The following is a 13475-nucleotide window of genomic DNA, read 5'->3' as shown; positions in this document are numbered from 1 at the left end:
TCCCTCCATGCCTTTCTACCTACCCCAAAGTACACCTTGAGAGCCTCCGTCACCACTCTTGTCCAAACTCTACAAATGTATTTCTTTCCCTGGTCAGTCTGGACTGCTTTTGGCAGTGATCCTTGCACTGCCCCTCTCGACTCCCCTTGCACCCTCCTGAACTATCAATGGACCAAAACCCGCACCCACCCCCAGATAATATTCTCCCCATATATCAGTGGGCAGCCCCTCGACATGACTGACCAGACCTCTTACCCCTATCTTTACAGCTCCTTGGCTAAGAATACACAATTCCACTGACTGCTGCTGCTGGCTCTACAGGATTGACCATTACCCAGTCCCTGGTCTGCAGTTGAACGTTTCCCCTGATGGTCCTCTGACTGAGCAAATGAATACCTGTGGATTGATTGCAAATTGTGTTGTCTGACTGATGGTACCGAGACTCCCTAATAGACAGCATCCATTCTTTGAGTGGACTGAGGATTAGCCCTCACCCACATGATTATTTTGTTGAATAAAGGTGGAGTTTCCAGCTGTATGATAGATGTCTTGATGTGCCACAAAGCAAGATATTTCCCCTTCACTATCCTGCAGACAGATCCCTACTGGCAAACACATCAAAAGAGCGGCATGGCAGTGTGGATAGCCTTTAGTTGTGGGTGAAGGGCCAACATGCTAATATGCTTAGCAAGGCAATGTAAAGGAAGGCATGGATGCTGTGCCCATGCAGGTCAATGCGAAGTGAATGAGTGTTTAATGAGCAGCCCTGAGATGCACCAGTCTATGAGCTGGATGCTGGCCCCCTCCCTGTGCAATGCGTCCTTGCTGCAGCCTTTCAACGATATACCATGAAATGCAGATCTGTGTCTCTTAACCGGTGTGCAAGTAGATCAGAGCGGTGTTCTGATGGTCATGAGGGTTGGATCAATTGTTGGATGCCAATTTCCATAGATAATCAGTGAGTTACTGAACTCAAAACGTTAACTCTGTTTCCCTCTCCACAGATGCTGCCAGACCTGCTGAATTTCTCCAGCACTTATTATTGTAGGTGTTTTCTTCTTTTTTATATCTCTTCTGCTGTTGTTCAATAAAAGTTAATGTCTTCAACAATTTGAAGAGTTTCCAATACATGATGCTTCCACATTAATCAATGACAAGATGTTACGTTATACTTGGGTGTGAGAGTACTGTCATTCCCTTAGATGGAGTTCTAACATGTTATGAAGCTGAGCAGAGGTAGAATGAAGAGTTTTATTCTTGGAGCTGCAGTTACAATGACAGTTAATTAGACAGCTAATGATTTAAATTGGCAATGCATTTACGAATCAGAGCTTCTATTCACAAAGAATATCACATGTGTCACCTCTGTGCCTGCAGAAACTGTCCTTTTTGTTTCTTTTGCATCCTATTCCCTTTTCACTGTCAGCTGCAATATTGTGAAATATAAAGGCCCTGACAAACACTGTCGCAACTGCTGTCAAACAATCAGTACATGAAGTCAGTTTGAGTGCTGTAATATTAGGGTGCCAGATGGATGGGTGCAGGGTGCCAGGTATGTTGGGTGCTAATTGTTACAGGAAAGGTGTCAGGTGTTAGAGTGTCTGGTCGATTGGGTTCAAATCATGTTCCCTGCTGAATAGGATACCTGCTCAACAAGGTCCTGCCTGAAACATCGACTCTCCTGCTCTTTTGCTACTGTATGACTTGCTGGGCTTTTTCCAGCTCCACATTTTATTGACTCTACCATCTAGACAGGAAGAAGGGTGTTGGATGAGTAGGAGAAGTGTGCCAGCTAAATAGGTTAAAAACAAGGACTGCCAATACTGGAAACCAGAGTCTAGATTAGAGTGATGCTGGAAAAGCACAAGGTCAGGCAGTATCCGAGAAGAGGAAAATTGATGTTTTGGGCAAAAGCCCTTCATCAGGAGTAGAGGCAGGGAGCCTATAGAGTGCACCCTGCCTCTATTCGTGATAAAGGGCTTTTGCTCGAAATGTCGATTTTCCTGCTCCTTGGATATTGCCTGACCTGATGTGCTTTTCCAGCACCACTCTAATCTAGACTGCCAGCTAAATAGAATGCCAACTGATAAGGGTGCCTGTTGAATACAAAGGAGTATGTTGGGTTGGGTGGTTGCCACTTGAAAACTGGATGGGGTGCCAAGATGATAGGGTGCTATGTTACATGGTGGCAGGAGGCCATGCTCATAATGGAGTGTTTGGGCAGGTTAGGATGGGTTTGCGAAATCGTGTCTGCCAGGATTATTGAAAGGTTGGGTTTTGGGTGAGCGAGGTATCTGTCTGGCTGGAGGGCAGGGGTAATGGGAGGTTGTCTTAGTTCAGTTTCAGTTGGGAATGGATCAGTAGGGTTGGGGAGTGGCTGTAGAGTTTGAAAAGGGGGTATCAGATCAGCGTGTTGGGGATTAAGTGGTCTGGAGGAGGTGTAGATTGAGTGTGTGAGTTATGTAAATTTCCTCAGGAATTGGACAATGTGTTTAGTAGTCTAACTTCTCCAGAGTGTTTTTTTTATTGGAAACTTCACATGTTCTGCTTTTTTTGGAGGGTTCCAACCATAGAGCAACTCCAGAAGAATCTTCAATTCCTTCAGAGTTCTGCTGAAATGGGGATTCCACAATGCTCACCTACATTGGAATAATGAAACTACAAGCTATTTTGTTTTAAAATGGCTGATCACAAGAAAGAGGAAACTGTATCTAGCAAGTAAATGTACTGAGAACTCTCCACCTTATCTAAACTGTCTGTTCAGGAACCCACCAGAATTAAATTTGAAACAGAGATTTAGCTGTAGAAACAGGTTTATTATCATATTTTATGACTGACATACCTCTTGCAATGAAATTGGTTTCCCTCCCTCCAGTACAAGCAGAGTGCACGAGTTTGGAGGATTGCATTCAGATTTGAGATGTTTGACATTTTAACATCTCACTTGATCCCAATCCACTCACTTTTGGGGGAATTAACATTAGCCTTATTGTTTCCACAAATTCGTTTTGAATTATCCATTTTCCAATCCATGCTGTGTCTTGATGTTCTATTGTTCTAGACAAGATTAAATGTCTTGCTCTGGTCTGTGTTAGCTTATCCCACTCGAACCCTAAAAGAAAATTGGCTATCATATCACCACTCAAACCTTCTGTTTTTCACAGCATATGTCCTATTTCATGATTAGAATAGAGAGGAATTGTTGTGAATGCTAGTTTTGTCTAAGCACTAGAATCATATCAATCCCTTTTCTGAATCCTCTTCAACAGCCGTTTTTTTTAAAAGTTGGTTGCTAAACTTATTCAGTATCCCAAATGTAGTTTGTTCAATAGGATACATAGAGACAAGAAATTTTCAATTAACATTCATTCAAATGCATCCAAACATTTGATTTGACTGCATTGACATATTGTGTAAAGGGAATTATTAGGAAGAGAAAAAAAAGCATATTGCTGAAACAAATCTGTACCTATCCTGTGTATAAAATGAAATGTTGCAAATGCTTTAAGTCTGAGAATCAATGTTTCCTATGACAAGCAAATAATTCCTTGATTGTTGCAGGTTTTGTGTATAATTAGAATGCAAATTCAGTAGTGAGGGCTTCATTAAACCATATCTGAGGAAGTCCTTCTGCCTCCAGGCACAGAGCATTTCACACAACTAACATTTTTGTCTTGAATTCAGTCATGTTTTCAAATGTGATGCAGAATATGCTGACATCCTGAAATGTAAAAAATGAAGAAGAATCATTTGTTTCTTTCTTGAACACAGTCACCATATGCCGATGAGGATGCAATAAATTGATTGCTGTGACTTTGAACTTGAAGACTGAGGTTTACTTTAGTTAGTCAGAAATACTTTCCTGCTTGAGAAATTCAGCAGAATTATTTTCAGGAACTGAGTAATAGAATTCTCTACCCTATGATCCTGCTCCATTAGCTACCTGACCAAGGAGCAGTGCTCCTAAAGCTTGTACTTCCAAATAAACCTGTTGGACTATAACTTGGTGTTGTGCGATTTTTCACTGAGTAATAGAAGGCTGGGGTTATTGATAACTGATTGCTTTTCTGGATCCACTTGAAAGGTTGTTTTCTTTCACCTCAAAAACAGGATGGAAATGAATACATGGTGAAATAAACTTAGTTTATCTACTAAGTTAAAGGTGAATTTAATAAAAGCTGACAAAAAATAATAAATTATGTATTTTGCAGGAAAAATTCACAACTGATATAAAACCACAGAGATAAAGTAGTCTGGGAGACAAAGGATATTAACAGTGAAAAATGATACAATATCCAGTTCAATCATTGACTGATGAAGACCTTGTTATCCGCAAATGGTAAAGTCAAAAGTGAGTTATTGTAGACTCTACACTTATGGTAAATTTTGCAAGTTCAAATTGCATGTTCTGTTTATATGAAACAAGAGAAAATGTTTGTTTCTCCAGAAAGTTTTGTAAGTCAGGTATGCACAAACTCCTCTTAAATAATGCCTTTAGATTTGTCTGTCTGATCAAATTGCTTTTCTGAAAGATCTATCTCATTCAAATCAACATGAGTGAAACCTGGGAATTGGCAATAATTAAAATCACCAACCATACCAATTCACCATGAAATAATATAAAGGGTAAAGATCCAGAATTCCTCTCTTGTGAAAGATAGAACTTTACTTTTATAGAATAATACTTGGGATCCATTTTAAATCAAAAAAGCACCAAAACAGATGATGTTTGCAAATGAAATTTCAATGCTGCATTTGACTTGGACAAAATGGCTGAAATGATAAAATACATCAGTTTAACAATATTATCCTTTGGATAAATATGTTGGTTGAAGCATTGAGAAGAAACAGGCTTGTTTATGAAATGTAGTCAGTATTATTAAAAAGAAAATTGCGAATGTTGGAAAATTATTTAAAACTAATGATCAGTTTAAACAATCCACAGCAAAGTATCAAGCTGAAAAGACTTCTTCATGCACAGCCAAGACTTTTATATTATTACAGCATATATGAAATAAACAAGCTTCAATAACCTTTGGACAGGAGGAATCCTTATCCTGCCAGTAAACCTCAAGATCTAAACTTGATGAATAGATGCTGTAACTTGATTTTAAGTTACTTAACGTACGTAGACTTTGAAATATTAATTCATAATTCAAATGTTTATTTTCAGTAGAAACAACTTCAAAATTGAAAAGATGTCTCCCAACACTCTTCCAGTGAGCAAGAGGTAGGCATGGTTGAAATAACATCAATTGGTTAATGAACTTTGCAAGAATCCCACTATCCAGTTCAATTTTACAAAGCTAGACAATAAGATTGGTGGACATTTTTGCACAATACAAACATTCCTATCTGAGAAGATGTTTTTGTTTTCTCACAACAATATGACCCATGGTTTGGAGACCATAATTGATCATAATTTTATAGTCAGATTTAAATAATGAAGAAGTGATTCACATCATTGTATGTCCCTTGAAAACTGATAACAATGTTATTGTCCAGGAAAATGGTGGATATGCTGAAAAAGCACTTTGCATCAGTGTTTGCATTTGAGAAAGAAACCATTATGCTTGAACATTCAAAAATGTTGAGAATACAACAAAATTAACTTTTAACTAAAAATAAGGTAGGGAAGAAAATAATGGCACTGAACTGGCACTTCTTTCCAAGTTTTAAGGGAATGTTTGCCATGCTTTGGACATTACAATCAGTTTATGTCTTAAAACCACTTTACCAAAGTGCTCTTGTCAGTGTTGTGGACAAAGTGATATAGAACTCATTTTGCTGTTCAACTCAATTTTATTCACAAAATATTCCTTAATAAAAAAAAGACGAGTGTTTCCCAAATTCTCACAATAATTACTCTCTATCCAACTCTATCCATTCGATAAAGGATTTTGGTCACGGTGATGCACCATTTGAGGTGAGCCATTGGAATCTCCTTTCTTTCTGACGTGGGGCTGATTCCCTTCCATGAAAGTGAAGGTCAGGGCTGATTTTGTTCTGGGTTTTCTTGGGTTGCTGTATGGTCTTCCATCGCAAGTCTTGCTGTGCATCTTCCCTGAGAGTTGGTTTCCATGGTTTGTTCTTATCTCCCCTCTTCCTGGACCTTCCTGAATGTTTGGTTGCCTTTGCTCAATGGAATCATGAGTGAAGTTTAAAATATCCAATGATGTCATGCCAGCACCCTTCACATTTTCCATGCTGGCAGGTGTAAAGTTCATGTATTCAGACACTGACTGAAAACAAGGTGCCAGAAATTCTGATTGAAACTTATCCTTTTTGAATATTCAAGCATAATGATCTCTTTCTCAAATACAAACACTGATGCAAAATGCTTTTTCAGCATTTCTACCATTTTCCTGGACAGTATCATTATTATCAGTTTTCAAGGGACATACAATGATGTGAACCACTTCTTCATTATTTAACTCTAACTATATAATTATGATCAATTATGGTCTCCGAACCATGGGTCATTTTGTTGTGAGAAAACAAAAACATCTTTCAAGATAGAAATGTTTGTATTGTGCAAAAATATCCACCAATCTTATTGTCTAGCTTTGTAAAATTGAACTGGATAGTGGGATCCTTGCAAAGTTCATTAACCAATTGATGTTATTTCAACCATGCCTACCTTTTGCTAACTGGAAGAGTGTTGTGAGACATCTTTTCAATTTTGAAGTTGTTTCTACTGAAAATAAACATTCGGGTTCCCCCTGAACCTTTGTCACCTCTTTAGCCTTGACGTCCACTGTTCTCTGCAGCTGATAGCTACTGTCTGCTGTATAATTTAGTTTGGCCAATTTTCTGTCAGGCCTGATTTCTCCAGCTGTGGGTCAATTTAGAATGTCCAATTTCAAGCCCCTTGGGTCACTTGACAGGAAACATAAGAGAATGTTGTAGATACCTGAACTATAATCCTTCAAGAGTTCTCCAAATTCAGGATCTACTCTTTAGACTGGAAATTTGAAAATTGGCTGCACCCTTCGTGGTGGATAGATGGCTGCTGGACATTCAGTGGTGGAGACAGCAGAGTGGTCTTGGAGGATGACTATCAGACCCTCTGCTTCACATTGCATCACTATTGACTGGGTGGCAGTTGGCAGGCTAATAGGCAATAGCAAAGCCCTGGTGGAGTTGCAAGCTTGAACTGATAATGAAACTCTTGAGGGAGGTCAGCAGATTCAAACATGTTGCAGTTGCAGCTAAATTCCTGGTACCTCAATGATTAGTTGGAGAGCAGGCTGTGTAATTCTGTAGTGTTCCTGAATCCCCTTTGAACACTGGTTAACAATTGTTTGATCACTGACGTATAGACTTTTGATAATGTCACAGCAGGATTCAATCTCTGTAATCTCAAGTTTAGGATGATCACCTCAGCGAACAGAATTTCGAATCAGATAAATAACAGTTCAAACCTGCACAAACCAGACCTTAAGTGAAAAATGCATTTCTTGCATTCAAATTGAGACATTAACCATCAGATACTGCATAAAGGTTGGTACCTCTTTAATGGCTGGAGACACCATATTTTTTTAATAAAAGGTCGAGCTCTGTGAAAACCTTGTGTCAAATTGGTGATAGATTGCTTCATGCTCCTTGATGTTGTGGTTAGATATGCTGGTACACATCCCCTCGTATACCAAAACTTTGGCTGGATTCTCCTAGACATGCACTACTATAGGGTGGACTTCAATGGGTTTAGCTGAGCCAACGCTACAAACTTTGATTATGCTTCTCCCTCTGAAAAGCTGATAGCTCTGCTATTCTTTCCCCATAGTCTGGCTGATGCATACGAGCATCTCAGCAAATGAATACCTCTCCAATATTGCATCCTCTAAAATATTTACAGCAGCAATACCTGAATTGGCCAATGCATTATTAAAAACATGTGTTGGTCTCTCAATACCTTCAATGTCTTTTTCATCTGTCTGTTCAGGTGCCAATCCTTGAGTATTTGAAATGGTAAGTGAGAAGGTTTTCATTGTGTTGAGGTCAGAAGAAAATGTAAGAAGTGCATGCTTCCATTTTCCATAGCGTACCAGTCAGGTGTGTCATAGAGTCAGAGAGTAATAGAGATGTACAGCACTGAAACTGAACCTTCGGTCCAACTCGTCCATGCTGACTAGATATCCCAACCCAATCTCGTCCCACCTGCCAACACCAGCCCATATCCCTCCAAACCCTTCCTATTCATATACACTCCCAGATGCTTTTTAAATATTGCAATTGTATGAGCCTCCACCACTTCCTCTGGCAGACCATTCCATTCATGTAGCACCCTCTGCATGAAAAGTTCCCCTTACGTCACTTTTATATCTTTCTCCTCTTACCCTAAACCTATGCCTTCTAGTCCTGGGCTCTCCCACCCCAGGGAAAATACTTTGTCTATTTATCCTATCCATGCCCCTCATGATTTTATAAACCTCTATTAGATCACTCCTCAGCCTCTGATGCTCCAGGGGAAAAAAGCCCCAGCCTATTCAACCTCTGCACATAGCTCAAATCCTCCAACTCTGGCAACATTCTTGTAAATCTCTTCTGAACCCTTTCAAGTTTCACAACATCTTTCCAATAGGAAGCAGATCAGAATGACACACAATATTCCAACAGTGGCCTAACCAATGTCCTGTACAGCTGCAACATGACCTCCCAACTCCTGTACTCAATACTCTGACCATTAAAGGAAAGCATACCAACGCCTTCTTCACTATCCTATCTACCTGTGACTCCACTTTCAAGGAGCTATGAACATGCACTCTAAGGTCTTTTTGTTCAGCAACACTCCTCAGAACCTTACCATTAAGTGTACAAGTCCTATTAAGATTTGTTTTCCCAAAATGCAGCACCTCACATTTATCTAAATTAAACTCTACCACTTCTCAGCCCATTAGCCCATCTGTTCAAGATCCTGTTGTAATTTTACATAACCCTCTTTGCTGTCCACTATACCTCCAATTTTGGTGTCATCTGCAAACTTACTAACTGTACCTTTTATGCTCACATCCAAATCATTGATATAAATGATGAAAAGTAGTGGACCAATCACCGATCCTTGTGGCACTCCACTGGTTACAAGCCTCCAGTCTAAAAAAAAGCCCACCACCACCACCTCTGTTTTCTTCCTTTGAGCCAGTTCTGTACCCAAATGACTAGTTCTCCCTTTATTCCGTGAGCTCTAACCCTGCTAACCAGCCTCCCATGGGGAACCTTGTCAAATGCCTTACTGAAGTCCATATAGATCACGTCCACTGCTCTGCCCTCATCAATCCTCTTTGCTACTTCTTCAAAAAACTCAATCAAGTTTGTGAGACATGATTTCCCATGTATAAAGCCATGTTGACTATCCCTAATCAGTCCTTGCCTTTCAAAATACATGTACATCCTGTCCCTCAAGATTCCCTCCAATAACTTGCCCACCACTGATGTCAAGCTCATAGGTCTATAGTTCCCTGGTTTGTTCTTACCACTCTCCTTAAACAGTGGCACCATGTTAACCAACTCCCAGTCTTCCGGCAACTCACCGGACTATCGATGATAAAATATCTCAGTAAGAGGCCCAGTAATTACTTCCCTAGCTTCCCACAGAGTTTTAGGGTACACCTGATCAGGTCCTGGGGGTTTATCCACTTTTATGCATTTCAAGACATCCAGCACTTCCTCCTCTGTAATATGGACATTTTGCAAGATGTCACCATCTATTTCCCTACATTCTATATCTTCCACATCCTTTTCCACAGTAAATACTGATGCAAAATACTTGTTTAGTATCTGCCCCATCTCCTGCAGCTCTGCACAAAGGCTGTCTTGCTGATCTTTGAGGAGCCCTATTCTCTGCCTAGTTACCCTTTTGTCCTTAATGTATTTATAAAAATTCTTTGGATTCTCCTTATCTCTATTTGCCAAAGTTATCTCATGTCCCCTTTTTACCCTCCTAATTTCTCTCTTAAGTATACTCCTACTGCCTTTATACTTTTCTCATGATCTACTTGATCTATCCTGTCAACACCTGACATGTGCTTCCTTCTTTTTCTTAACCAAACCCTCAAATTCTTTAGTCATCCAGCATTCCCTATACCTACGAGCCATTTCTTTCACCGTAACTGGAATATACTTTCTCTGGACTCTCATTATCTCATTTCTGAAGGCTTCCCATTTTCCAGCCATTGTCGCTTTACCTGCAAACAGCTGCCTCCAAACAGCTTTTGAAAGTTCTTGCCTAATACCGTCAAAATTGGCCTTCCTCCAATTTAAAATCTCAACTTTTGATCTGGTCTATCCTTTACCATCACTATTTTGAAACTAATAGAATTATGGTCTCGAGCCCCAGAATGCTCGCTCACTGACCCCTCATTCACCTGCCCAAGTGGGAAGAGGAAAGGAGCAGGAAGTATATAGATACCTTCATCCTAAACTGCCTCAGTGGTGCTAGTATTTACATTGTTACTGGTGCTCCTACCCATCATCAGCAGCACTATCTCCTACTACATGTTAAACCAGGCCAGCTTTAAGATTTGATCAAGTGTCATAGATTATCCATAAGGGATCAAGGAGTCACAAGCAGTTTAGTGAGGAGTGACAGCTCAAATACATAATCAGAATCCACCGAGTAGACGTATGACCCGTAACAGATGAGCAGGTTTATTGGGTCTGAGATTGGATGGAACAAACGATTTGTTCCACACCTTTAGACTGATCAGGATGTTATATAAAAATGAGAGCAGAAAGTATGACCTTAAAAAGATGCTGAATTACTTTGACATGCTTTGGTCCATTTATTTCCTCTTTTGTTAAAAGTGGTTCACTTAAATGCCAACCTTAGTCTTGACAATCTGTTCGCAACACCTTGGAAAATTGAATAATTTCATCCCAAAATTATGAGATATTTCATACAAATGTGAAACTGGAGAATTCTTTTGAAAATAAATTTTTCATGTCCTTTAACAACTTTAACATGGCATCAATTTCGTAAACCACTTGCTAAGGAGAAATACAAATTGCCAGTTTTTGGCTATGTGACATTCTGAACTTAACTGACAAATTAATAAGCGATACCTAACTGTGCTGGAAATGAATTTCGTGGAGGATAGAGTGACCTATAACATGGTGACACTAACATCAAATGATGTGCGACCAAGTAGGTACTATATGATAGTGAATTCAATTGATAGGTAATCTGTGATTCTGTGATGTTAATGTTAAGTGATGTGTGACCAAATGAAGACTGACATGAGACTGACTGAGTGAGAATAAGACTCAAATGGTGCATGACTATACTGTCTAATAGCTTAACCTTTCAACTGAGGTGCAAACCAAGTGACATAATAATTAGAACAGAACAAGTGTGAGAAAATATGATTGACCACACAATAGACTTCATCATTCAGATATTTGTGCTTTCTCAGGCTCTTTCATCTCTTACCCATCACATGACTTACTATGAACTTCTGAACTAATCAAAGTTGCAGATCTTTACACACACATACTCACAGATAAATGACACAAGACAAATACAGCTAACAGGTTATCATTTGATAAGTGGGCAAGTAATGGACCAAAAAATTCAATCAAGCATTTTGGAACTGAGCCAACAGTTCGTTGCGTTTGAGTAAAACTAATCTCAAGATATATCAAAACAAATATTGAACGAATGATGAAATTACATTAATCTCAGGTGTTGCCTGACAGCAAAAAAATTTAATACCAACATCAAGTGTTCTAGAACTACAGCAAAAGTTCCATAAATCTGTTACCTAAATTATGCCAAGTTGAAAACCACACGGCAATTTTCTTCAGGTAAGTCAGATACTAAGGATTCTTCGCAATATGCAAGCCAGAGCCTTGAACTGAAGGGTTGGTATAACTCATGTTTAATATAAGATGCTAATTTGGTGAAGGAAGTCTTCACCAAGAATGGCTGCAGAGAGGCTTGATTTGCAACTGATTGTGGCTTAAAATGCTTGGTAGCATTCATTAAAGACATTGCATTTTGGTCACTGGTGCTTGTTGTAACACCCTCTCCTCACAGTCACTAGCTCTTTGGGAGAAAACAAAATGTCGATGTAAATTTCAACCTGTATTTAAAGAAATGCACACCATTTCACATCCAGACAGTGAATGTGAAGAAAATCGATGAAACTCATTGAAGATATCCTGGGTCATGATTCCAAGGCTTTTCTGATCTTGGACCTATATTGTCAAAGTACTTCATCTGAAAAGAAAAGCAAGATTGGGTGTACAATTATCACTAAAGATGTCAGGCACAAAGAAGCTAAAGGAACTGCCAAGTTTAGGTCTCAAATCATTCTTTAGCTCATGCTTGGTGTAAGGCATCATTTTAGTAAAGATGTCAAAGATTGTGCCCGAAATGTCCTGGAGTCTTGTTGAACAAACTGATTGCTACTTAAAATGCCTACTAACACCCATTGTAGAAGCTGTACCCAATGGTATTTTGGTGGCTAATGCTTCAACTACAGTAATTAGCTGTTGGAAATAATCGTACTTTAGATGCTAATTTCAAGAGTCACTTAAAGCAATAGGCACTACCTAAAGGTATACTCAACATTTCAGAATCTGTTGCAGCTGTTGAGAGTTTCTCTGAAGTACATCAGGAGACTTTCTGGAAAACTGTGTCAAGAATCAACCAATGCCCCAGCAAACTTTATGCTGGAAGTTCTCCAAGGATTAAGTCACCAGGAGAAACACAAGCAAATTCCTGCGGATGCTGGAATCTTGAAACCAAAGAGAAAACGCTGGAAAATCTCAGCAGGTCTGGCAGCATCTGTAAGGAGAGAAAAGCGCTGATGTTTCGAGTCTAACTGACCCTTTGTCAAAGCTGAAACTCATTGCCACCTCTCTTCCAGGAATGCCCACCCTGAAGAAGTACTGCTGTTCTCTCCGATCAGCTTTGACAAAGGGTCAGTTAAACGCCTTACAGATGCTGCCAGACCTGCTGAAATTTTCCAGCACTTTCTCTTTTGGTAGGAGAAACACAAGCCTTGATCAGGGATATGTTGTCACTTCCTTTCAGGTAGCCTCGAGAGAACCACACCAGCTGCTGCAACAATGAGGGCCAGGTGAGGTGAATGTTTTCTTCCTTGTGCATACAGAGTATTGCTCTTCCTCTCAATACACGCTACCAGGATTTGCAGTGGCACACCTGAGAATCTGTGCATGCCCTCCCTCAGTTATTGAGCCATCCTGAAATCTACTGCTGTGTGGCAGGGAGTACACCCCATACTTCCAATGTTGCGAGCGTGAGGTGTGCATGTATTTTGCAACATGGAACTTGTGTTTAATCAGACCTTCGGAGTTAAAACTGCAAGTGGCAATTTAGCTCTTCCTGGCAATTCAAATTATGGCAATCAGCAAATAGAACAAAATGTTGCACTACATTCACATTTTCAAACAGCTACTCTTGTGATGACTGCAATCACTTAGAACCAATTTACATTGTTTGGCTTAACTAA

Source organism: Hemiscyllium ocellatum, chromosome 14 (genome assembly GCF_020745735.1).
Source record: "Hemiscyllium ocellatum isolate sHemOce1 chromosome 14, sHemOce1.pat.X.cur, whole genome shotgun sequence".
Taxonomy (NCBI): Eukaryota; Metazoa; Chordata; class Chondrichthyes; order Orectolobiformes; family Hemiscylliidae; genus Hemiscyllium; species Hemiscyllium ocellatum.
The sequence above is the reverse complement of the archived record's forward strand: the minus strand, read 5'-3'. Positions refer to the sequence as shown.